The sequence below is a fragment of the Acanthisitta chloris genome, unplaced genomic scaffold, assembly GCF_000695815.1.
Source record: "Acanthisitta chloris isolate BGI_N310 unplaced genomic scaffold, ASM69581v1 scaffold10370, whole genome shotgun sequence".
NCBI classification, from domain to species: Eukaryota; Metazoa; Chordata; class Aves; order Passeriformes; family Acanthisittidae; genus Acanthisitta; species Acanthisitta chloris.
Window position 1 is genome coordinate 91,085 of NW_008649953.1, and position 26,779 is coordinate 117,863.

The following is a 26,779-nucleotide window of genomic DNA, read 5'->3' on the forward strand; positions in this document are numbered from 1 at the left end:
TTGAATGTTAAATTTTACTTACAGCCCATCTATGTGAGATGCTCTTATTGAGTCTAAGTCCTCATTAGTCTCTCAATTTAAGATCCATCATGGCTAAAAAGTGGACCGGCTGCCTCATTATCCCTAAAGAAATCAAGTCAACCTCCTTTATTAATCTCTCAGTTGCATCTTTCCCCCTTTGCCAATTCATTTCTTAATTTTAATTTATAAATAATTCTTAAATTTCCTGGTTGTACACCACTAAATCTCTGATCCTGTAAAATCACCCAGATTTTGTGGAGGTATGCACTCTTTGTTCCTGTTGCAGTTCTTTCTTTAAACCTGAAGTAGGAAAATTTTGTCCTAAACTGGAACTCACTATTAGTTCTGCGGTTGCTCTAGAGAAACAAAGCAGTCTGAGGTAACTTGTGTTGAGGTGCATGCAGTATGAAATGCCTGAAAGCAGAGTGGGGGAATGTTGCTGCATTCTGAGCTGAGTATAAAGAAGTGTGGTTAAAGGCCTTGGTGAAGGTGCAGATCTGATTCAGGAGATCTATGTGTTTTCTGCCTCTAGTGAAACCATCTTGTCTGTCCATGAGAAAATTGCTGAATATTTTAATGTCACCAGGCTCATGGGCAAAATGGAAATAATAATTCTATTCCTGCATTGTTTTCACCCTAAACTGTTAGCTTGCTCATCTTGTGCCAGGAGCTGTAGAAAAAACACAGAGCAGAGCAAAATCTTTCCTCTAAAGTTTGTATCCTTAAAGGTACTGTCTACAATTGTGTTTCCTAAAAATCAAGTATTCCTGAGAAACTGATATTGGCACGACTACTTGAGAGAAATCTCGATAACTAAGTCACCACATTTATACACAACTGTGAACACATTGTGACAGCCTGGGCAGCCTCTGGTTAATGAGCAGAAAGACTGAATAATCCTCTAGGTCAGGATGGAGTTGCCCTGCATCTGCCCCCATTGCACTTTAGATTGCAAATAAGTGGAAGGCACCAATCAGATATTCACTGTTTGCTTTTGGATTTTTTCCCTTTTACAGAAACTATTAATTTTTAAATAAGAATGAAATGTCTTTATGTTAAAATTATATATATTTCAGTGTGGTTATTAGCTTTATTTGCAGACAAACATCATTAAACCTAACACATGCCTATTTAATGGTCAGTAACCATTCAAGTCAGCCACAGTGTTACTGAATAGTTTCTCCTTAGGTCTTTACAGAAATTGTGCTGTCTCAATTCATCATCTAGAATTTTAATGATTTCTTTTTGACAAATAAGTGTATATGACAGGGAATAAAAGGTGCAAAGAATATTTACACTACTACATCAGTTCCCAAGGAAGTCTGAATAAATATTTTGAGTTTGATTTCTTAAAATCCCTATGAACTTGCTTTCTGAGATCAGAGTGTGAATACTTTTTCTGCAAATCTCTCAGCAGAGGCTAGCAGTCAAGATTGAAACAGTTTTGAAAAATATATTGTAAGGGTATGAAATAAAACAAACAAAAAACCCAGTCAATTAAAACAGATCCATTTTTTACCTGGTTCTGAAATTATATGCTAGAAACATAAAATATATAAATAATCTTTTCTTTGGTAGAAAGACAGTGATGTTGATATTACTATCTGCATATGAAAACTTTTGTTTGCCCCAAGACACCTGAGATAGTCACTATTCACCTGACCCTGCATATCTCCAAAGCCTTTGGAATCTCTGTGGAAGTCAATGGCCTTCATCTGTAGTTAGTCTTCAAGTCTTGGATTTGAAGATTTACACATAGTTAAAAGAAAATTATCTCCAAAATTTGAGGTTTTATTAGGGATCTTATTGTGTAAGTTAAGGGGGAAAATATTTAAAAGGATTAATTGAGAATGTCAAGTCTTTTCCTCTGAGAATAAATTCTTTTTGACTAGAACAGGAGACAGTTAACTTCTGAAAAGCATCAAGACTGATGATTTTGTCTATATAGCATTGACCTGGAAGCTCAGCCATTCAGACTAATAAATCAGGCAATTTATATTTAATCATTAACTAACTCCCGAGCTGAACAGCTGTTCAAAATTAGAAATGGGTCACCCCGGCCAGGATGACATTACAGGCAATCTATAATGCATTAGAATAAAATTATAGTGATTTTTAACTGTCTGGAAATTTATTACACTGCATGTTCCAACTCTTAAACCCTTGTTAGCCAATGTCACTAGTGATTTATGGTGCTTGGGTGGTATGGTAAAATTACTGGAGATTTAAATAGACAATCATTCTATGTTTAGTAAATCTTCAAATTTCAAAGCTATTTTGGAGAATGAGGTGGGTGCTCTTTATTGTTTATGACTTACCAGTCAGTGACAACAAGAAGAGAGAATGGATAAATCAAAAAGCCCTTTTGTAAATTAATGGACTTATTGTCTTGTTACCTTCAGTTAATGATTAAAAGAAAAATCCAATGACTTCTGTAGGCAGAAATGGATGTCTAAAATACTTCTAAACAAAACTGGTGCACTGCAAAGGTTGCTGTTAGAGCCTTCAACAGGAATGGTCCTTTGCTTATTGTTTGGTGGGCATCTCTTAGAAATGTAGCTGGATTTTAGGAGGTCTTCACACATTAAGTTCTTGTATTGCACTGTGAAACATTTACCTGCTAACTCTTTTAAGCACGTGATTACAGATACTTCTATTTTCTTAGTGGAATTTTTGTATTCCTCTTCTATAACAAAAGTTTCAGTCTTCTGCTATCATAGAATTCTGTGTCTTCACAGGCAGAATGTTTAACCATTTCAGTAAATATTTCTGATTTTTCTGAAAAGTATGAATGAAGAATACTTCACGAATATCAAATATAATAATTATTCTGTGACTTTTATTGGTACACATAGGAAAATTATTTTTTTAAAAGAGAGAGAGTTGCTTATTTGAGATTCATTCTATAATTTGTACAGATTTCAAGACTGAGCACATCTAAGAGTATTCTTTTAAGCACTGGAGCAGCTGACAGCAGCAAAAAGTAAGCATTTAACATGAAATTATTTGAAGTATGGAGGAGGATACTTTCTATTCCAAGATTTTTATTGATTTTGATTGTCACATAAAGGACTGAAAAAATGTTATTTGATTACAGTCATTGCTCTAAAAACCAAATGTTTGTATGGACAGTGGGCAAAGAAAAGTACTTATAAGTACTTCTGAGGTGCTTTCCTTCTTTTCTGCTGACCCTTTCCTTGCTTCAGTCCCTCTGCTCACTGGAGAATGATTTCCTGAGGTATCCCTGATGCAAGCAAACAAACTGAAATTGCTTTATTTTATCTGGAGTATTTCAAACAGGACAAACAAAGAAGAAAGGTTATGGCAGTCTATTCCAATTTTACTCTTAGAATTTCATCAGTTTGAAGATGACCCTAAAGGATGATCAATTTTTACCTTCCTTCCTGTGCTGAAATGATTTGAGCATGCATTCATGCATCCTTTCATTCCTTTACTGGGAATTGTATACACAGAACAATCAAAATATAATGTGCCAAATACTGCTAGTTTGGGGTTTATGCCATTTCACAAATCTCGATTGAAAAAGAGATGATCCATATCTTAAACATTAACTTTCCTTTTTCTGAAATCCTTAAGTCAACATTTTAAATAGATGATGGGCTGTCTTTACAACATAACTGGAATAAAGTAACAACTTTCCATATAGGTGCTTACAAGAAATCATCAGTATCTAAGACCATTCCTGACTATTCATACAAAATATTCCAGGGTAAGTGTGGTTGAGATGAAATCTGCAGAATGCACAAGGGATTCCAGAAATCAGGGCTCTCTGCAGGGAATAAAAATTATGAAGAAAGCAATTTCCACAGTTAAACTTTGACGGAATCATTGCAAAAAAAATTATGAAGAAAGCAATTTCCAGTTAAACTTTGACGGAATCATTGCAACTGGAAGGAACCTTCCCAAATAATCTAACACCCCACACACACAGACACACTAAATTAGTGCCTAAACAGATTGCCAGGATGGTGGAAATTCCACAACCTTTCTGGCACCTCTCTGTGTTTGGCCAAGCTTACCTTTCATCTGTCAAAATTGCAAATCATTGCAGCCTTAACTCAGTAAAACTTCTGTAGCTAATAGGTAAAACAAGCCAGACAATGAAGAGCTAAAACCCCTGCAACTCTTCATAGAATCATAAAATGGTTTTGGATTGGAAGAGACCCTTAAGATCATTTAAGTTCCAATTCCCCTGTCATGGGCAGGAACGCTAACTGTACTACCCTGCTTCTCTCCGAGTGAAAAAATGCGTGAGGAAAAACATAGAAGCTACATCTTTATTGAGGCTGAAACACCTTTTTCTCCTTTCTTCTACTTTTTTTTTCCCTTGCAATGTTCTTGTTTCTTTGACTTTTCTGAATGCTGCAGAAAATACTTGCACTGGCAGTGGTATACCAGATGATGTCAATACTGCAGTGTGTCCACCATGCTGTATCTGGTCTAGACAAAAACTCTGATAACTGAAAAAAAAACCCCAGTGGATAGAACATTTGATGAAGAGTTCTATCCTATTGTTTTCACCTTCAAAGGTTTCAAATCACCACCAGAAAATTATGGGGTTTTCTCCAGCCTTTGCGGTCTCTGGAATTGCATCTCTTGCTCACAGATTATTTCTCCTGCTGTACTTCTGTATGCTTCTGGGTTTTAATGTGGAGATTAAACATTCTGTCACTTCCATGTTGCTCAGGAGATAACATTTTCTAATTTGGCTTTGCAGTCTGAAAACATGTCTTGGAGTCAGTCCACTGAAAAACCTCAAAGCACAACAGAAAACTTTGTGGTGACATCTTATTAACAGCAACATTAGTGTCTTATTTTGGACGCTTTACAAAACAGTATGACCAGGAACTGATGGGACACTTCTGGATTCCTTTTTGTAAAGACAGAAAAAGTAAAATTTACTGTACAAATGGAAATCTCCAGTGAACTCTGTTTTGTGAAAGTTGCTATCTTCAAAAATTTGAAGTACAGGATCTGTATTTAGAAGTGCCTCTTTGCAGGTATTTGTGTTCCAGGATACGTATATATATGCACACACACATGCATGTTTTCCTTAGATTACAGGTTCTCTTTGGCAAAAGCATCCCTTTCCAATTCTCGATGACAAATTCTGTCCTTTGTGACACCTTTGTAACAGCAAATTATATAAAAAAGTGATAGAGCTGTACAGAGAAGCCTATTCTGCTTAGCAATTCAGCACTAGGAAGACCATGTAGTTATGATAAGCTCCATTTCTCTGTCCGCAGAAGAAACTATGATAAGTACTCAGTAAGTACATAGAGGTTCTAAACCTTAGAGTTGGCTCTGAAAAGCTTTGTCCCTCCTTCCTTGTGGAGCTTTGAACCATTGCTTTCTTCCTTCTTGCTGCAAATGCTCCTCACGTCTTTGTACATGTTTCTTATTTCTTATGTGCCACAAATCACAGTATTATAGCATGATTAATATAGTTTATTCTCTAAAATATGTGAAATGTGGAACACCCCATTTTAAATCACAAATCTAAGGTATAGCAGGTGAGATGAGTTATGAGGACCCTCTGGAAATACAGTTAAAGCCAAATCCAAGTTTCCAAGGTTGGCATTCAGTACCGTGGGGACATCTCAGTTTCAGTCATTACTTGAGTGGAGCTGTGTTTTACCTGGAATATCTCCCTGCCCTTTTCTACCAAAATTTGTCTGCAGGTAAAATCCTTTCTCAGAAACCTCTTTCTGCCTTGTAGCCTGATGCTGATAGGTAGAAAAATTGCCCCTGTGTATTTTGAGTAGCAGGACTCTGGAAATAAATGTCATTCTTAAACCTTTTAAGATTCCTCTGAAATGGATTGAGAATTTTTATGAATAAAAATAATCCATACTGTAACTTTTTACTTTTTTAGATGCTTTCAATGAACAGCAGTGAGATAAAATACCTCATTTCAGTTTTGTTTGTTTTCCTTCAAGTGAGGAAGAGTGGAAAAAAGGAGACAAATACACTTGAAAAGTGATGTCAAAAATAGACGTTTATTAATAGCCCTCTTGGGAAGGAGCAGCAGGGAGTTCTATGCCATCTTTTGTGCAGATACTGGGACAATAGATATTCTCTATATGTTAAAATATTTCTCTTGCTTTGTATGAAAGTTTGTATTAGAAATCCTGATAATACCCCAGTGTTAGTGTTTTTTACGAGGAAATATTTCAGCTCATGGAAATGATTGTATTGCATACCTTACAGTTCACAGATAAAACAGATCATGTTTTCAGCCTTTTGGTATATTTAGATAAATGAGTTACACATGGGAGATAAATATGTTGCATGCTTGCAGAGAGGAGTGTGTGCCTGTTGGGACTTTGGTGCTTGCATTTTCAGCAAGTTCATCAAAGGTTGGGTTTATTTTGCACTCAGAGATTAGAATCAAAGGTAAGAATTTAAGGTGCTATGTGTTTTGTAGTAATGTGCTGTGACATTGTGCTACAGAAACTACATTGTGCTAGAGGTATGCTGCCATTCTTATTTCTAATAACTATGCAAATTTGGCTCAACCAAAATAGCCACCACAGCTACATGCTTTTTTCGTTTGTTTGTTTCAGTGTGCAGTTTTAAAAGAATCTCCAGTCTACAAGCAAGTACTAATGACTACACATGTCCAGGGAGGAGGAAAATCTTAGTGGAAGAGTTTTTAAGACACTTCTGAATTTATTCATTCTCTTTTACTCTGCTGTGTTGCATTAGGCATTTCCCTTCAGATGTTCCATTTCTTCTTGATTTCATCTCCTTGTAAATGCCTGTGACAGGTTAGCATCCAACAAGCGTGGCTGAGTGACGCTGCTCCATCACAGCTTTCCTCTTAGTGAATGGGCACTCACATGAGAGCAGTGCTGCAGCTGGTGCCCCACAGGGAGCTCCCAGGCTGCCTCTGCCCCCAGAGATGGCCACATTCTCTGGCTTTTGAGAGTAGCTGAACTGTACTAATAAGATACCATGGGAATCCTGTTTTTATAATTTTTGTGTGGTTAAATACTGACTTATGTTCCAGAAATAGCTGCTCGAGAGCATACATAAGCATTGAATTTGCAGTACCAGAATACACTAAAATCTATAATATATGGTGTTTTTTAAACTTTATTGAACTATAAATACTTTTATGAAGTAAATGTCTTAAGAGGAAACATATTTTTTTAAAAGCTGTTGCAAATAAAGTGCTTCTCATACATTTCCTAGCAAATTCTTTTGCATCTGAATCTCCACAGGGCTCCTCCTGACTTTTCTGCCTTACTTTAATTTATATCAGCCCAGTTAACTTGTGAATTGCACTAAGTCATGTCTTGCTACTTGGTAACCTTGCTGGATGATTATATTCAGCTCTGATTCAAAGGTTCCTTTCCCTGTGGCAGAGAGCCTGGGCCCAATTGCAACGTTGACGGATGATGCTATGATTGCGGCGTAAAGTAACGAGGGACTGCCCAGTGATAGGATGTCAACAGAAAATGCCACTATTCTAACAAACTGTGAGTGCTGGCCTCTGATGATAGATCCCCAGCAACAGGGAATTAAATGGATAAAGAATAAATATGGAGCTGACCTTAAAGTTGTATGTCGAGGACGGAAAGGGTACGTGCATGCTGAACAATTGGTTTTCATGTTTACTGCCCTCAAGTCCTCCTAATTTTTGTAAGAGATTGGTGTTTTTTGGAACACACTTACATAAAGACTTGAAATATTACAACACTGCTGCTTACTTATCCACAGCATCATTTTCCATTTAAAATGGTGCTTGAAAGGAAACTTGCCGTTTTCAAGTGTTGAGGAGGAAATAAAGTGGAGGTAGCAGTGCACTACTTGTGAGGTGCAAATCACTTTTTCAGTAGGTAAAGTGCAAAGCCTGATGATATGACCTTACTTATACTGTACAGTTTAGAACTCAGCATATGCACGTCACAGGGGGAAGATCCAATCCAGTGTGCAGTACTCAAGGCAAAAGTCAATATTGGGTCCCTTCCTAGTAAACAAACATGGATTTAATTCACATTGCTATTACTGAATTATATGCAAGTTTATAGCACTTGCATGTAATTGACCTGTTCATATATTTTCTAATGTTTACTTAGATTTAGGGACATAATATTCCACTTCAAAGGCCTTTCTGAGTTTATTTAGCTAAATTCCAGATATAATACACAATTGCAGAGCAGAGTAAATGGTCATAGTAAGGCCTGATCTTTTAAATAGTCCTTGAGCATCTAACCTGTCTGCTCCTTTGAATGAGCTCTTTTCCTTCACCTGTCCTGATTTTTTCACTCTTTTTCTGACCCTCACAAATAATTGTAATTTTTCATTCATACCCTGTAGTACCCTGCTGAGTGAAGATATATTGTCTGCTTGCTTATCCTTCCATTATCTACTCCTTTTTCCATGCCTGTGGAAGCAGAGTTCTCCCAAGTAATTCAGATCCTTACCCTTCAAGAAAGTGTTTATTGTTTAGATGAAGACATACCAAAAGCTGTAACACAAGAACATTAAAAAAAAAAAAAAAAAAAAAAAAAAAAAAAAAAAAAAAAAAAAAAAAAAAAAAAAAAAAAAAAAAAAAAAAAAAAAAAAAAAAAAAAAAAAAAAAAAAAAAAAAAAAAAAAAGATGAAACATATATGTTCTCCTCCAACAGCTCTATATCAATTCTAGTGTTTTTAATGAGGGGCTATACAGTCATATTTGCCTATAAGAAAAGCTCCAGCAATATAGTTTTTGTTTAATATGAGGACTAGTAAAAGCATAAGTAGAAAAATGTTGAACTAAAAACTGTCAAACTCTTAACCCTTTGTGGGAAATTCTTTGTGAACAGTTTTGCACAGTTTAATCATGCTCTTTTAGGAAAACTTCTACATTTCTATTATACAAAGTAAATGCTTCTATAACCAGCATTTATCTAATATTTGAGAGTTTTGGGTTTTTTTATTTTTCAGGTTAAGTTTTCTGAAGACCATTGAAAGAGCTTTGGCTCATGGAGAGACTTGTACTAATTGAAATCATGGATGAATCTACTGATCCTATTCTTGATCCCCTGCTGGGAAGACATACAGTTAAAAAGGGAAGGTAAATATGCTTGAGTAATCAGAATTTTTCCATGACAACTGAATCTACATTGCTTTGATTGCCACATTTTTCTTACTGCTTCATAACCCTTCATGAAATACATTATTTCTTTTTAAGATGCAATGGCTAAAAACTGTTGATGAGTGGATATTAAAATATTCATATCTGCATCTGTTTAGACAGCAAAATTCTTTTCGTGGTTTGCAAATTGGATTCAAAATACAATATAGATATCTGTGTTTCTCAACCCAAAGTGAAAACCTTTACTTCTTTTTACTTGAAAAAGGAATGGGAAGCATTGAAAATGACAGGCTAGATTTTGATTTAACAATACAGGGTTTTCCAGCTGCAGTATCAGCTTACAAAAACGATGCCTCCACTTTGCAGTGAGTTGCCATAACTGGTTTTTGGGCCATCCCATGAAATAAATCAATGAAAGTAAGGCCAGTGAGGAAAAACTGATATGGTAGGACACTGTGCAGAAATAAGTAAGCCAGAGATGGGGACCCTTAACATCAGTATGGCTGTCAACCTCCCATGCATCAAGCCAACCCAGCTGATCATGTTCACAAATCCATCAAGGCAGATGTCATGGTGGTGTTAATGTCACCTCAGTTTTATCCAGAAACATAGTCTACTAGCAACAAAACTCACATGGCCCATTTCTCATGTGAGTGTTCCAAATACCTGAGTTCAGGGACTGTTCTGACCTCTCCCTCAGAATGCAAGGCTACAACTCTGCCAGCCATGCAAGCTCCACCCCAGAGGTCTGTAGCTGGGCATTCAAGTAGGAGATTCAAATTCAAATTGGGTAACAAAAGGCTGAGTTAATGTGTTTTCTCCATTCTGACACACATCAGTGGCAGGAGTGGTAGATGTACAAGGGAAGGTAACCTTATGTTCTGACCTTTTTGGAGTGATGTCTTTGAATCTCATCTTTCATACCCATGCCCTTTTTTTTCCCTCTAGATTTTGAAAAAGTATTGTCAAGCTTAGAAAATATCATCAAAATATTTCCTAAAATCTAATTTAGCTACTTTTAGATATACATTTTCAGGAAGATAGTAGGAAAAATAAAGGAACTTATACTTGGTGCAGGAGCATTTCTCTCTGTACTATCTTTCAACACTTTTCACAAAAACTTCTCATGTGACTGTCTTCAGTGCAGCAGTCAACCTATAGAATAATGTTGATTTGTGGTTACATAGAAATAAACTCAGTCAACAGCATTAAAACTTTCATCTGACAAACTAAGATGCCATGTCATTGTGCCTGCTCAAATGTGAAGTTATTTTTGAACCTGAAAGTGTTCCTCTCTTCTATTCTTGTTTGCAAACAACACATCAACAAGATAGATTTGTCATATTGAAGAATGTGATGTTTATTCTTATATAAAGTCATAGATACTCCTGAAGCATTTCTGGATATGTCTCAATTGTTGCACAAAGTGTTCAGCATGCTTACAGAGTTTCAGATTGTCAAAAGAGAAAATATTTTTTTAAAAATTAAAAATGGTGTCTAGTTTTGGACAAATTTACCCAAGCTTTTTCTCCTTCCTTTACCCCCATATTTCAGGCATTGGTGACTGCAGAGAAAATCTAGACAGTACAAAACAGCTCAAATCTCCTTGCATACATGAAGCTCCTGAAAGATGCACTCTTGCTCTGCCCTGTGAGACCTTGAAATGATTCCTCTTTGTTATATTTTTCTATAGTGGTATTTGAAGTACTTCAGAGTAAGAGCACACAGCTTGCTTTTAAAATCCATAGTGCAGAAACTCTGCTGAAAATTAGAATTCCATTGGTCTAAAAGAGAGATCAGAAATTTCACAGGCTGACAGATCTGTAAGGCATGAGATAGAGGGATGTAAAACGATAGAAAGAAGTTGGATTGAAAAGGACAAAGGTCACAGCAATATAGTTTTGCATTTACTGCAAAGGCTTCCATGTAACACAATGGAGCTATGCACACAGCCACAAATACAAGTATATGAAGCTATTAAAAAATAGATTCTTCTGCTGAATATTTTAGGCAGTGTTACATGACCTAGCATTCTGTGCCTCATTGATGATGCACAGGTCTCCTTTGTGGGGCACTGGTAATATATATATATACCCCTTTATTAACAAATAAGCAGAGTTTTCCTCATTCTGTATACATTTCTGTCATCTATTTATTTTTGTAGTTGTATCAGGTACTTTGAATTTTTTTCCTAATAAAGAAAGACTAGAAAGGTATTTGTGATAGATATGGTGCAGTCCAGCAGTTGAAGTTCATTAATAATTGGAATGTTGCAGAGTATGAAGTAATGAATACTAATTACTCCTTTCATGTCTGACAGCACCCTGTGGACCAATACATCAGCCCAGACTTTAATTTGGTTCTAGTAATGGTTTCATCAATAGTACATTAATTCTGTGTTTGAAAAGATGTACAGTTGAACCTGACCCACACAGTAGATACCACTGTCATAAAATGGCCACATACTGACAACAACTGGATAATTACAAATAATTAAATCCACTGAGCTTCAGACAATCCTAATTTTAAGTAAAATATATCTTATCATATCAATCGACAGACAGCATAGCAAGGGAGATTTATCAACTTGTACTCCTTCCAAAGCAAATTTACTAGCCTGCTTATTAGAGAACTTGCTGATCTGTGAAGCAGCTTCATGAAAGTACCTCTCACCTTCCTTGTTTACCAAGATGGTTCTTATGTTGGAATCTTGGATATTCTGCAACACCAGCTCTTGGTATTGTTTCTGAATGAAGCCTGAAAAAGAAATTTTCAGCCTTCAAGAGCTTTAGGTGGATAAATTAATATTTTCCTTTAAACCAAGTGACTATAGGGTGAACTACAGATACTTGTTATCTCTCTCTTGTTATCATTTCATGCTTAAGTGTCTTAGTGTATATTTAGAAGGCTGGCAAGTTTTAGGTGTTCAAATTTGGATACATTTTAATTTTGGAGGTGCAAAACTGCTCAGTTGTTTTTAATTCACTTTAAGCTGTGCCCTTGTGTTCAAAATTGCTTTAAAATGCTATGATTTTGTTAAAATATTTCAGGATATTTGCTGTAAGACCTAGGAGAAAAGGAAAAATAAAAAAACACTTTTTAAAAAATCTCAGTTGTAGTACATAGCATTATGAAAACATGAAACGCACAAGAAAAAATGGTAAGCAAAATTTGGGTGCAGTGTATTAGCGATGTTTCCAAAAAATACTTAGGTTTTTTTTGAAGCAGATAAATCAAGGCATAAAGGTAAGCAGGTACCAGTTCTATATGGTGTTGAGTTTTGGCCCTTGCCTGCTATAAGTGGGATGATGCCATTGGATAGGTTTGCTATGGATGGTCTTCAATACTTGAATTTTATCTGTGTGTTTCCTGTCCTGTCTCTCCAGCATGGCTGTTTTGGAGATCACTGGATATGAGCATTAACTGTAATAGATCAATGTCATTTTGACTCGTAGGAGAAGAGACAGAGGAATAAATTCATTGTTCATAAGGCCCCTATTTGCATTCACATGAGCTGTTGCAGCTGTTCAAAGCCTTTGCACAGTCACAAAGAGGTAGTCATGTCTCTTCCTTTGCAAGATTAGGTTATTACAAGATTCTTTAAGATGTCTTGCAATTTGATTTATGTGCAAATGTAGCTTGTATGAACAAGTTTCTGTTCTTATAAGGCATGACTATTATTCATGAAACATCAAGACAATTCACTCGGTTTCTCCACAGGGAGAAGCTTTCCTTGCCTTGAACATCTCACCAGCTGTGCAACTTCAAGGCAGTGCTTTTCCCACTGAACTCGTTTGACCAACTTGCACAATTTGCCTACTGAGATTGCCTAGTAACAGCTCCATTCTGCACTTGTTTTCACCTGATTTATTCAACTTCATTCTCTACATTTCTTGTTGGAGTTGGCAAGTCAGTTCCAGAAGCTTTTAATTTTAAGCAGCAGGAACTGAAAGAAGGCTCCTTTGGAAAATGTGTTTATCTCTCTTTCTTCCCACTGAAATTAGATTGTTTCCCTTTCCTTTCCTGTCCAAAAGTTTATTGTTCCTTTGCATTCTTGCTGACTTGATCCAAAACATCTCGCTACAGGAAGCTATCCTATCATTCTGCCATTTAGAGTCATGGTGTGTTTTGGAGAACATCTCTCCTGAGAGGTAGTCTTTTTTATTTTGTGTTGCACAATAGTATCTACTAAGAAAAAGGTTTTGCATAAACCCTTGAGCCATTTCATGATATGAAGTCATGTTCCTATACTCAAAACTTTTTGCCTTCATGATATCCTTTGGAAGGTCTTTGGAAGGCCTAGGCATTGTTACCTTAGGCAGGACATACACATGGTCTTTGTGTCAATCAATCAAATATTGACAGATCAGACAAGAAGTTGCACTGTTCTTATTCTCCTCATAGCAGAGAGTTTAGTGCTTGTGTTGCCTTCTGGAATTTATTTGGTTTTATATTTGCTTTTGCTACAAACAGTTTATTCCTCAAGGTGTGTACAGGATTTTGAAAGTGCTTTGTGAATTTCTTTTGAATCCCTTAATCTATTTTATTTCAAAATCTCTGAGAATTTCAACAGGAAAAAAACCCTAATGGAGAACAGTCTCACTTTAATTTACTTTGTATATTCTTAAGTAACAGGGATCTGGAACTGACCTGAAAGAAGCTCTGTCTATTCCCGGGTGGAATGATACATTAATTCCATCCATTCTATCTGCTGATGGCATAGGAGATTATGAAGAAAACATTCCAAAAGTGGAACTTGTCTTTAGAATCTTCTTTGGTGACAATTTTTGATATGCCTTCTATCATGGACTTCCATTATTAGAGCCTATATTGCTACATTTCTTCATAATCCAGGACTAACCTCTAAACAGGTACATTGAATTGAAAAATATGAAGTTATCCTACTGGGTTCCCCCACCTCTCTGTTTATCATTGTTGTTTAAACCATGAGAGAGCAATAATAAAACATTTCCTTTTCCCAAATCTGTAATTAACAGAAAACCTAGAGCAGATGCAGTAATAAAACCCACCAAGTCATTATCTAGCTTTTGCCTTTCAAAGGTGATGATCACAGAAATTGGTAATTTATTGCTTCTGTTAATTGAGAACCCACAAAGGAAGTATTTGAATCCAGAACTCTAAAGCTTATGTTGCCACATAGACCTTCTGAAATATAGTGCAACTGCTTTAGCAAGGTTTTACTCCTGACAAAGCAAACTGAAGAAGTTGTCTTTTGTTAGATCTCTGCTTGTCTCATCTCTGTGTGTGTGTGTTGAACACAAAGCAAAACTACTTTCTCCATGTAACCTCTACTGTTTTGTTATCTCCTGCTATAGTCAGTTTTGAAGGCTGTGGAGAGCCAATGTTGCAGAACTAAATAGTGAATTCATGTTCAAATGAGAAAGGTGTTATTTGAAGGACATGACTATATGGCTAAAGTATTTCATTATCATACAAGTTAAAACCTGGTAGTCCCATCTCTGGTATTTTGCATGGCTGTACTGTATACAACATACACATCTGAAGTTGAGTTTTGTAGAGTCATGGGTTTTCTAGCACTAGATATATTAGGGGGTTTTTTTAGGAATTCACTTGTAGTATATTATAAGACTCTTTTCTTCCTGATCCCTAGTGAAAGGCAGAAGGGTCTCAGCACATCATTTCATTTAGGCTATGTCTTCTGGCTAAGGGCATGTCAGAAGCAGGTAAGGATGTTATGTGCTGAAATATATGTCCCTGACTCTGGCAATGCCCTGTGACAGCCTAGAAAGAAAGAGATGTTAAAATTGGTACAGAAAGTACTTGTTTTATTCATGCTCAGATGTGACTTTCATACATTGCATTTTAAGTGTTTAGGAACTATACTATTGTAATCACTTTGAAAATTGATTTAACCAATGCCAATCTGAATGTTGTGAAAAGAGTTTATGTCTACTTATGTTCTGTGGTATAAATGTTCTATTGACTTTTTTTTAACTAATATTTGAATCTTCTTTCTTGGCAGAGAACATTCAAAGCCATTGCTACATAGAAAATACTGGGTTTGTGCTTGTGTGTGGCAAGTGAATCCTGAAAACTGACATACTGCTCACTGTGCAGTATGACAAAAAATTGTGTCACCAGCTCACATCAGACCAGACACACAGCATACACTGTAGGCTATAAGCAGTCTTGCAGATTTTCTGATGCTGTGCCACAGAAGTAGGATGGTGAACTTCATGTTGCCTCACTGCTGGTCTCCAAAAATGTCTTCAGTAGTAGTAGTGTTGCCGTATAGGACAGGATGGCACCTCTCATTGAAGATGGGGAGTCAGGAAATGACATCTCTTGAGTAAAGGATTTTATTCAATGAATAAAAGGTGAACCTAGTATAACTCATTCCTTCACCTAGCAAATAGTTGATTTGGAACAAAACGTTTAGTAGATTACCTTTAGAAAATTTCTATTTGTTATTTCAATCACCAGCCATTCTCACTCCTCTAGTCCCTCTTAATTTGTTATAAATACCTGTATCTCCTTAGTTCTTTAGGATATAACACTAAGCTATTTCAAAAGATGGAAAAGTGAGCTATATTTAAGGAAATGATAGATCCCTAAGCCCCAGACTCTTCAGGATGGCAGTGGATAATCTACCGGTGTCTGCTATATGTGCAAGTGAAATTATGCCAATTAAGTATATATTTTTCAAATAATTTAGGTGTATTCAATAATCCTCATTTTGTTTCTTAAGTTGAAGACACCTAAAGTTTGGTGTGTATCCATTTCCTATGCTGCCAAGATCATGCAGTACTCATGTTTTGCAATCTGAGATACTTACAGGTTTTTAATTCAGTGAGATCTTCATTCTTCTGCATGTTATTCCTTCCCAGATATATCAAAACTGAAGACAAAAAATGTTAATTCAGCAAGAATTTCCATCTCATCCTTCACACAAAACTGGCTAACCCTCACTGCAAGCCAGAACTGGAGGCTCAGACCACCCTCATTAATTTCACTGTCACCAGGGACAGGCTGGAAGACCAGCTGCTGGTGAAGATTGCTAGTGCTGAAAGGCCAGACTCAGAAAAAACATAAGGTAAAGACTGACTTTTGATTTATCTGTTGCCCCTTCTGAGATTTTAAGGCTAACATTAACACCCCTGTTTTAATCTGCTGTCCAGTAATTGTTAGTAGCCCATATATTAGAAAGATTTTAAGGGTCAGATTCTGCAAAGTATAGAATGTACTTCTACTGATTTACTCAAATCTGTGTTCCCAGAGGGCTCATCTTAACCTAAAGCTCTGCTAGAAATTAAATTTATTGTGGTATTATTCCCACACTTCTCTCTACTGCTTGGTTTGCTCTGTGCATTGCATTTAATTTACAATGCAGGATTAAAGCCCTCTGCAGTGCTTTGTGCTTCAGTGATCTTGAGCCAATAAGTGTACATAAAATTTCATGCCAGTCCATAAGAGGATATGATGGCATTGTTAGGAGCTGGGGCATTTGGTTAATAAATCATAATTTATTCCTGCGGGGATGCAGTTCTGTGGCTGCTGCAGTTGTACCAAGGTATAGTAACTTAGGAAGAGCAACATTTTTATAGGTGGTTATAGAAAGGACTTGGAACAGACTATGATCTATGAGCTAAAAAATGAAAACAAAATACTTAGGGCTGTGAAATGAATAATAAGAATACTTCCTATTTGCCTAGTGTGTCATTCTAGTTATCTCCTGTAATTTACTAACTTCATCCACAAAGATTTGCTACACCTGTTTGAGGTACTGCAGCTTCATGCAAGGGCAAACTAGGTCAGAGTTTAATTACCCCTTGAAGAATGAAAGCCTCATACTGAGGAACATGAGCTGAAAACAGCTGGCCATTTTCCTCTGCATCTGCACTTTGTTCCACCTGGGACTGTATGCTTACAATGTCTGTATCACCTGGGGAGTTTTGTGCAAGGGTCAGAATCTGATGAAGAGCTTCCCATAAGACTAGTCAAGCTCTTTCACTGTCAGAAGGTCAGTCCAGCAGAGCAGACTTTGACTTTCCCATTAGACTAGTCAAGCTCTTTCACTGTCAGGTCAGTCCAGCAGAGCAGACTTTGACCATGTTTTTCCACTCTGCTTGCTGCCAAAGTGAGATTCTCCAGCCTTGTGCTATTGTTGGTTTTCTCATCTGCCACATAGATTACCACTTCCATCTCTGGCAAGATCCCAGTCCTTCTGTGTAGTCATAGGAGCAAGGACACTAGCAGAGAGACAGAAGTTCTGGTCCATGATGACCTTGACCTTCCCACTTTAGGTGTCCAGAACTTTAGATCTAGTGTATTGGAGCAGAAGATAAACTGTCTTTTACAGAAATTAAATTAAATCAACTGATGTATTTAACAGAGAATATAGCTCACAAATGCTATAAAACAGTATTTCTTGTTGTAGTTGTTTAAATATAATGTTTTCATTCCCTCTGCCTGTCAGTCCTGGCCAAGCACCAGAACAGTTTCACGACTGAGCTCAGGCAGCTGGAGGATGACACACTTCTCAGCTTGTCATCTGCCCAGGGCAGTCTCCTAGTCAACAGTGAACTTTTATCAAATCAACAAAGTCAACTGCAGCAGAAATACAACACAAGGTAATAACAGTTGAACTATTTTAATAGCTTAAATCACCTGTAAAATGTGTATTATTGATTACTTTTAGTATAACATTTCTATGAGCTAGAACAGGTATAGTCAAATTCCTGTCTGTCCAGCAAGGGCTGTTCTACATATTCACAATTTCATATCTCTGGGATGTAGTTGTCATATATTCTCCTTTTGACTTATGTGTTTAAATTAGTACTCGTAGAGAAATAAATATGAACCAATATGTGAGTGCCATGTTATCACAGGTGAACAGACATATTGCTGTAGAGAACAGTCATTCCCCAATGTTAATTCCCTAATGATAAGAAGCTTGCTTACCTTAAATATTTGCTGCTGTCTGAAGTAAAGTCAGTTTTCTAGAGTATATCCATATTCTTTTATGTATGGATAGGAATGTCTTGGTAATTGTGTAGGATAATCATGGCACATTAAAAAATAAACAAGACAACTGTGATCCTATAGATGGCTGGAGCCAAAGAAAATGAAGCTTATATTAGCATGACAAGAGAGCATTACAGACCAGCAGCCTTAAGAGCATCCGTTCTTTACTCTGTTAGTATCAGCCTGGGCAGCATCAACCCAACCTACCAGTTTTCACTAGGGATAAAACTGTCTCTTGCTGACTTGTTTTCAAAGTGTAAGGGACAGAATTCTGCCTCCAGCAGTGATGCCTGATAGATTAGTTATTACTTGCACCAGATGTTTACATTTGTAGGGCTGTGTGTCTGCGGACGGAGAACAAGATGTGATCCCCTGCTGGTCCATAACACGCTACATTCCCACAGGTCTCTATGTCAGCTGCCTCCATTCTGACAGTGTTTTCTGACTGTGCTTGCAAAGTTTACTTTCTTTGTGTTAAGCCATCCCATGGGGTCAGGGAGGAAGAGTTTGGAGGAATTCTGTATAAACAATTCACTGTGGTAAATCTACCAAGTGCTGTGAGGAAGGGAGATCACCCACTGCAAAATTACCAGCTTGCTTAAGTGAGAGGTTCTGTCTGGTGAGTTAAATAAGGAAGCTGAAGAGTATTGCTGTTTGCAGCCTTTCACCCCTGGTTTGCCAAGTTTCCTCAAAAGCCTCTTGGCAGAAGTGCTTGAATTTTAGACTGCTTAGGCCAGCTCTTCTTAGAAGCCTACAGTTAGAAACCAATTATAAGTAGAAAAGCGAACAAAAGAAGAATTAAAATGAATAAAAACAGTTGTACTAACTTTCAGGTCTTCAATGCAGTCTTCCACAAAGCAATTAAGCAGGCTGAAAAATCAGGGGACATCCAGTTCTGTACCTGTAACTTGAGAGAAGCTGTCACATTCAGCCTTTCTTTTCACAAGCCAAGGAGGTTTTGTAAAGAATAAGCTCATTTTCTTGGCCCAAACAGCTTTTCAGATGAGGAAAAATTTCCAGATTGGTGATGCTGACATTTACTGGGTTTGCTGTTCCTTCACTAGAAGGCGATGCCTGTGCCCAAACCTGTGGCTGTGCAGTTTTCCACATAGAGTGACTGCTGCTTCAATATCAATAATAATTACAGAAATTCCAAAGATGCTTCCATGTAACTCTTTTCATTTAAAATGCTGCAATGACTTCATGAAGCTATGCTGAGGATAAATAGCATGACTTAGCCACTTGTAGGGTTGATAATTAGGGTTGAAATTGATCTGGTATGTAAAGTAAGAAGCAAATAATACATATCCATATCACATTCAGGCTGTTATTTCTCCTTTTAATTTCAGTATCTGTATGCCCAGGAAAAAAAATCAGGGCTCAGTTGTTCTGGGAGTCAGGTTTTGCCCTAAAGAGCTTGCTCCAAAAGAGGCAGAGTTAGGAATTAAACTAGAAACAAACAATTTGTGAAGAAGTTAAAAAGTTATACAGGAATCCAACTTGAGGAGGGGTAGGACAAAAGAAATCACTCTACACAGGAAAAAAGCAGACAGAAATGTCTGGAAGAGAAAGGAGAAAAGAAAAAAGAGGGTAAAGGAAACTGGTGATTTCTCTGCATCTTAGTGCAGATGGATGTATTCATATCACCTAGGGTGATACCACTGTGTTGCTGAACTTGTCCTTTTTGCAGCAGTGGTACTGGGATAGATCATAAAGAACAGAAATCTGTACAGCAACTGAAAAATAAGATCAATCACAATTAGAGTAGACAGAAAAGAGAGTAAAAGGCACCATAAACTTCTGATTTATTCTGTACATTTTTAGATGGAAAGAATTTTTAATAGAAGAGGAAAAATGTATTTATACAGAAAGGAGAGAAAATATCTGGTATCATGTCAAAAGTGTCTCTTTTTCCACCTACATGTGGTTAAAATGATCAAAGAACTAGAAAACCCCTTCATAGAACCCGAGGATTTTCCTTCGGTATATGCACAACTCGTGTGCCAGAACTGATTTGGTGTGGAACAACCCCCCAAAGAAAGACCGAACGACGAAAGCCACTCAGAATTTTCAAATTTCCCAAAGCTCTGCGACATCTTGTAGTTTGAAGAGGGCAAAGAATGGTGATGGAAACAGCAGTGCACTGTTTGTTCTTCTCTCAATCTTCCAAGACATAAAAAGGATACACAGAGTTGATTAGATAGAATTCAGAATTCTGTATTTTTTCAATAGTATTAGTATAAAGTAATTTGTAGCCAAGTTTATCTAAGGTTAGATCCAGTGAGCAAGACTTACATTTTTACGTTTGTTTATGTTCCCACAATCTAAATAAATAAAATTAACTGCTGCTGTGGTTTAGCTCATCTTAAAATTTGGGTAATTTTTTTCTTTTAGTACATAAATATATAGATATTATATACATATACACCATGTATTTTATATATACAAATTATATGTATATATAAAAATCCAGTTATATTTTCTTAAAAAAAAATTTTAACAGGTTATATTTGGTTTTCATTGTCTCCTTTTTAACAAGTAAAGGACAGGTCAGCTTTTTATGTGTGTAGGAATAGATTTGAAAAAAATTGTCACACCCTTTAGTGACTAATATCTAACAATATCTTTCCATTTGCAACAGATTGTAAACAAATATTTTAAAATATCATAAAAACCAGATGTAAATTCTTATATTGGAGTGTGAAGAAAGGCAACTGTAGGAATTATTGTCGTTTTGAGCTCCCTACTCTGTAAGAATTTGAGCAGTGAATACTTTAAGGCAGAAGTGGCTCTGAAGCAAGTCTGATGACCTTTTTCAATTTTGTATGCTGTCAAGATGCTTCTAAGAAGTAAAGAGATAGAACTTCTTGAATTGGATTTCCTTCTTTGATTCAGAGTTCAGCACACAAGAGTCCTGTTGACTTCTTAACTACACAGTCATGGAGTGCCATTAGAGTAGTTTGGGAAAATTGCTTTTCAGTTCTAAATCTTTTTTGATGTTATTTCTGGATACATACCTCAGCTAGACAATTTCAGATAAAGTCATACATTCCACCATAATTTTTTAGTAGAACTAGTGGGTTTTCAAAGAAGAGTTTTCTTTGCTATTTGAGTGCATTTTCCTTAGGCATCACATGCTGTACTTTGTGAGGAAATTCTGTTTTACCATAATTTGTCCATTCCCCTTAAAATACAGTTTTGATCCTCATACCACTCCTTACTGTAGTAAATGTCCCATACAACATTTCTGGTGTGTCATATCTTGATGTTTAACAGTAAGCAGACAGTATGACAATACCAACCAAAGAAAATGCTTATCAATAACATTATTAAGTATGTATCTGTGTATACATATGTAATTTAGTATTTTAAGGCAAGTCCTGAGTCTCTTAAAATTGGTTAAATTGTGGGCTTTTACATACCTCAAAAATTATCACTGTTATCCTGTTTCAGTCATCACACAGAAGGTACATCATCTGTACTTATGTCTTTGGCATGCCTGCAGGCTATGGCAGTGATAGATGTGCTCAGGGGGTTAGATAAATTTACTGAAAGATCCACTAAGAGATGGTGGCAGTGATAGATGTGTTCAGGGGGTTAGATGAATTTACTGAAAGATCCACTAAGAGATGGAAGAAGTGGGTGGACTCAGAATGTCCAGAAAAGGAAAAGCTCCTGCAGGAATAGACAAAAAAAAAGCTCTTTTTAGAAACAAATAAAACTGAGGGCACTCCATCAGGACAAAATTATGTATACCCTATGGTATGAAATCTTAGGGTGCGTCTTCCAGGGCAAGTGTGTGTAGGGGTGGTGACTTGTATGTGTCTGACAAAACTCTTAAGTCTGACAAAGATCTTAAGAGCCAAGGAAATAACCTCTAAAACTGTGTGGTCATGCCGAATCTGAGATCAATGGCTATGGTCCTTCCCAGCCTGTTCTACTGGTGAAGAGTTTATGAAGAGGTAATGTGGTAATAACATGAGTCATGGCATATTTGGAGGGCTATGACTGTGATAGGGTGACAGTTTTTCAGTTCTCCCTTTTGAAAATTCCATGACACCAAGACACATTCAGCTGTGGATACTTACTGGTCTTCTCCTAGCTGTTTTCCAGTTGTACTGTTTTAATCTTTTGATCCCAAATGAGAGTCTTGTAGACCTGTTCCTCCACACCTCACCATCACAGTCTTTATCCATTTTTACATGCCTTCTGAGAATATGTATTTTGTCCTGGGTGTTTGTTTTGCCCAGCTGCTCTGGCTTTATGTAACAGTATTGCCTGCATACAATGATTTATTTGATTCAGTTATTGAAGAGGTTCTGTTTTCTGTCATGTGACCCCTATTTTACAAGGAAATGGGAATGACTGTCTTCTCTCTTGCTTCGCCAGCTGCCTCCCTTCTTGCCTTCAGTTCACTCTCCTGACAATTTCTTTGATGAAATGACTGTTAGACCATCACTGCCAGATGCTCAAGTCTGAGAATGGTGTAGATTTGAAGCCTTTATTGGGGATCTCATTGGGTGTTTTGTCATATGTATAGGAGCTTAGTAGAGGAAAGATTGGCTCAAGGTATGTGGAAAGCACAAGGACAGATTTAGCAAAATGCTCTGAAGAGAGCAGACAAGTCCAGCCACTCCTCTGTTTTTCATTCTGTCTCCAGCCCTAGACCCACTTGAAGATATTGAGACACTAGGTAAGCCTCATTTGTTTCTGGTGCAAGGATCACTTAACTGTCCTCCCATTGCAGAAAGAAAAAATGAGCTTGAAAGTGAAAGGGAACATGCAGGGCTAGAAATGTATATAAATCAATACACAGTTATATGCTTGTGTGTATGTGCTTGTATACATATACATGTACGGATGTGTTTTTCTTACTAAACAGAACAAAACCTTCTGGAATCATCTGTAACTATGATGGAGTATGAAGTACTACGGGAAAGTTGGGCATAGTTTTTATTCAGCAGAAGATTAAAGTTCTAAAGTTTCTTCCACCCCCACCATATTCATGGCAATGGGGTGGATGAAAAGTGTAAGGCCATAAGCACTACAGCATGAAGAAATTCTTAGACTGAGTATTCCTCTCCTTGGCATAATGTAGGTTTCCTTTGTACTGTTTTCTACCTTTTGACTAGATGAGGGCCAGAGGGCAATTTTCTCCATGCTCATGTAATCTTGTGCCCCCTGTGACTAAATAATGGTCATTATACAAACTATATTCAATTGTATAGGGCTCTGTGGCTTTATACTTAGGATTACTATTCCCCACAGACAATAGTGAGAATGCCAGGTTAATACAGCTGTGACCTCACTGTGCTCAATTTAAGCTCAGGCCTCACAAGGTGAGAGGCTTGTGCATTTACCCACTGAACCAATCAGTTAAAAAACTGATGTGATATCTACCACATGTTGCTCCTTTTTTCATAAGGGAATTGCTCTGTACCCCCTGTAAGAGTTTCTAAAGCTCAGTAACAATGCCGAGCATCTATCAAAATGTCAAAAGGTTCATTATCTTAAAACCAAGGGAACAGATTTCTGCAGGCTTTTTCTAATACCAGCAATAAGGCCACTGTTGAGAGCTCGCAATTTTGCCTGTTGAAATTGTAAGTGTTTAGTGAAGTGCTTCGGAGGAAGTAATATGCATTGCACAAGTGATAGTGAAATTAATGGGGGCATTATCATTCTTTTTCCTTTCTGCTCTGCTAATTTTCCTATCTCCTCCCCCTCTGTCACTCACTCTTCCCCAATTATTTCTATTGCAGGCAAAAAACTTGGGTTCTCTACAGGCTCTGGAAAATTTCATAACATCTCCCTAGGACAAAGGCAGGAGATGGATTGCAGAGGTGGAACTCAAGAAAGCTCTCTGACATGGCCACTGGGTTCTTTTCCAAGTGAGTGTCAAGAATCCTCTCTGTTGGGGAATGCCTCCTCAGCTGAAGGGATGTTCCCAGAACACAAAATATGTGGTAGATTACACCAAAATTTTTAACCAGCTAATAATCTTGTTCCATTTTCTTTTGGTCTTGGTTGCAACAGGATAAACATCGTATTAACAGAATGTGTGTCATGTTTTACTGAACAGTGTCACCCTCCCAGAAGGAATAATAGAGATAAAACAAAAAGCCCCTGGTGGGTAGGTAGGACTACCCTCAGGCACATACTTCCCTTACCTAATTAAGAGCTCCTGTTCCATTCAGGGGGCCATAATGGAAACTTTAATGAAATGGGTCTGACTGTCCCTGGGGAAGCTGTATAATTAGCTCTGGAGTGCTGCTTTTCTGAGAGAGCAGCCAGAGCTTTGGCCAGCATTGTATGGACCAAAAACCCACTCTGCAGTGGATGAGTTCGTGTGATCCCCTGGCAAACCGTGGTTCCCAGCACAGTAACGAGGTGAACAGCAGCTCTGCAACTGTAAATGCTACTGAAAGAAGGTTCTTCCTTTCCAATGTTTCATGCTAAATAGCCAGTGTATGTATCTGACAACCCCTTTGTGAAGAAACCAAACAAAAAACACATGTTCCGGGCCTTGATATTAAGGCAGTCGTGGGAATGGGGTGATTCCCTCCTCTTCTGGTTTTAACCTCAGCAGCCTGGTTTGTCTGCCAACCAGGTTGCTTGCAACAAATGAAGAGATGGGCTAGAGTCAGCGTTGTCTGATGGATGAAATAAAATCAACATGGGATGGGTCAGGAGCTCTTGTGTGCTAGGCACTTTGGGAGCATACACAAACTATCTTCATTTGCAGTGAAACTGAAAGAACTCTTTAACCAGATTTCACAGGAGTAAGATAATCATGCTAGTCTGAAAATAACCCTGGTTTTCTGTTAGTGAGCATAGTTGTTGTGAAGGGAAGAGCAGAGTAGGTTTTCAGGGGAATTTCAGAGTTCTTAGCTGCTCTGGGGACAGAATGAGAAAATGGGAGACGGTAGAGAGAATGGTGTGTGTCTGAAGCCACAGGGATAAATGGGGAACATCTGAGAATGTTCTGGTGTTACAGACCTGCTCCATTTTCCGGCCCATTATGCTTGGCTTCTAAGGGAGATAGGAGAGAGGCAATGATTTTGCTGTGAAGATTTTTGATAGTGAGGAATTGGGGAAAGTTCAAAAGAAGACTCCATAAAGATGTTGGATCAAATCCCAAATGGTTCTAAGCTCCCTCAAGCTAGTGGGATTTGGATGTACTCAATATTTATCAAGATTTAGTCATCTGGAGTTTGGCCTCCAAACCCCTGTAAGTTTATGTTTTTAAAAAATCCTGGAGCAAAAATATGAAGTATTTTAGTATGGATTTTATTGGAGGCATGTGTAATTAGGTATTCAAACAAACAAACCCAAACAAACTACACCTGCTATTCTGACTGACCTGGGAAATACTTTATAAATGACTTTTGCTTCAGATCTAGGAAAAACACTTGACACAGTGGCTGGTAAACAGGCAGAAGAGGACTGACTTAAAATATTTGGGGAACAGGTTTAACTCTTCTGTCACTCTTAATTCATTTCTCAAAGTCAGACATCTCAAATACTGAATGTTTATTTTGTTATCATGTTAAGGCTTTAATCACTTCCACTTTGCATTGGATGGATGTAGCCTACATGAAAATGCAGGTGCCACCAAGCTGCTGTCATGTAATGTGATATCAAAGTCTCCCTCTCTTTCCATTCCCCTATTCCTTTTTCCACATGTCATGGGACAGTTTGAGAATATCCCCTCAGCAGATCTCATGATAAACTGCTAAGTTTCAGAATCAAGGCCTGAAAATTTGGAGATTGATGGTGAAACCTCAATACATATCAAGAAATGGCAGTGACTTCATTGTTTCCCATTATAAAGCCACAGTAACAATATCTTAAGGATAACAAATTTATTTGTTTTTTCATAATAACCATATTGGCTGGTTTTCAACAGAATATTTATCTAAGTTGCCAAGTGACTAGGAACCTTGAAAAAACTCCTTGAGCAATACAGTGAAGAAAGTCATCCTGATTTCCATGTCTTTATTAGTGCTGTACCAGCTCCAACCCCTGAAGAGCACATCATTCCCTAAGAAACGCTAGAAAACTCAATTAAAATTTCCAGTGAACGTCCTACAGGGATGCTGGCTAATTTGCAAACCGGTCTCTACAGTTTTGACCAGGTAAAAGAAAGGGTTTTTTTCCATTTGTTTATTTAAATTACTCCTTCTTGGGAAGAAGTGGTATCGTTGATGACCATTTTGTAGGAGACCAGAACTTTGAGACCATTATGATTTCAAACTAGCCTGACAGCTAGAGGGTGCCAGCCCTCTGTGCCCTATGCTGTCTCTGTGTTTCCCATCCATGCTGGGCAGGAGGAAAGGTGTGACAGCAATGCATATGTTTTTGTACCTTTCAATATAGGCATGCACAGGTATGCTTACAAAGACAGAAGGTGCAGTGGTGTAGTCTTATGAAAAAACCTGTCCAAGTTCTTTCATTCAGCCCTTCTCACAAATTTTATTCTGCTCTAAGTTTCATTTGACTATGTCCATTCTCCTACTGAGTGGATTTATATACCTGGGTGTTTAAGCAATAGCTCCATACCCTGTGTATGATTTCCTGTAGTCAGGCGTAATGAAAGGAATTCATGAGCAAGGGTTACATGCCATTTGTTATTTTGTCTTTGGCTCT

The 26,779-nt window shown here is 37.4% G+C and overlaps 1 pseudogene; it reads left to right on the forward strand.

Annotated features, from left to right (window-relative positions):
- The window catches only part of LOC103807568, a 114,746-nt pseudogene that overhangs the window by 73,514 nt on the left and 14,453 nt on the right, over window positions 1-26,779 (forward strand).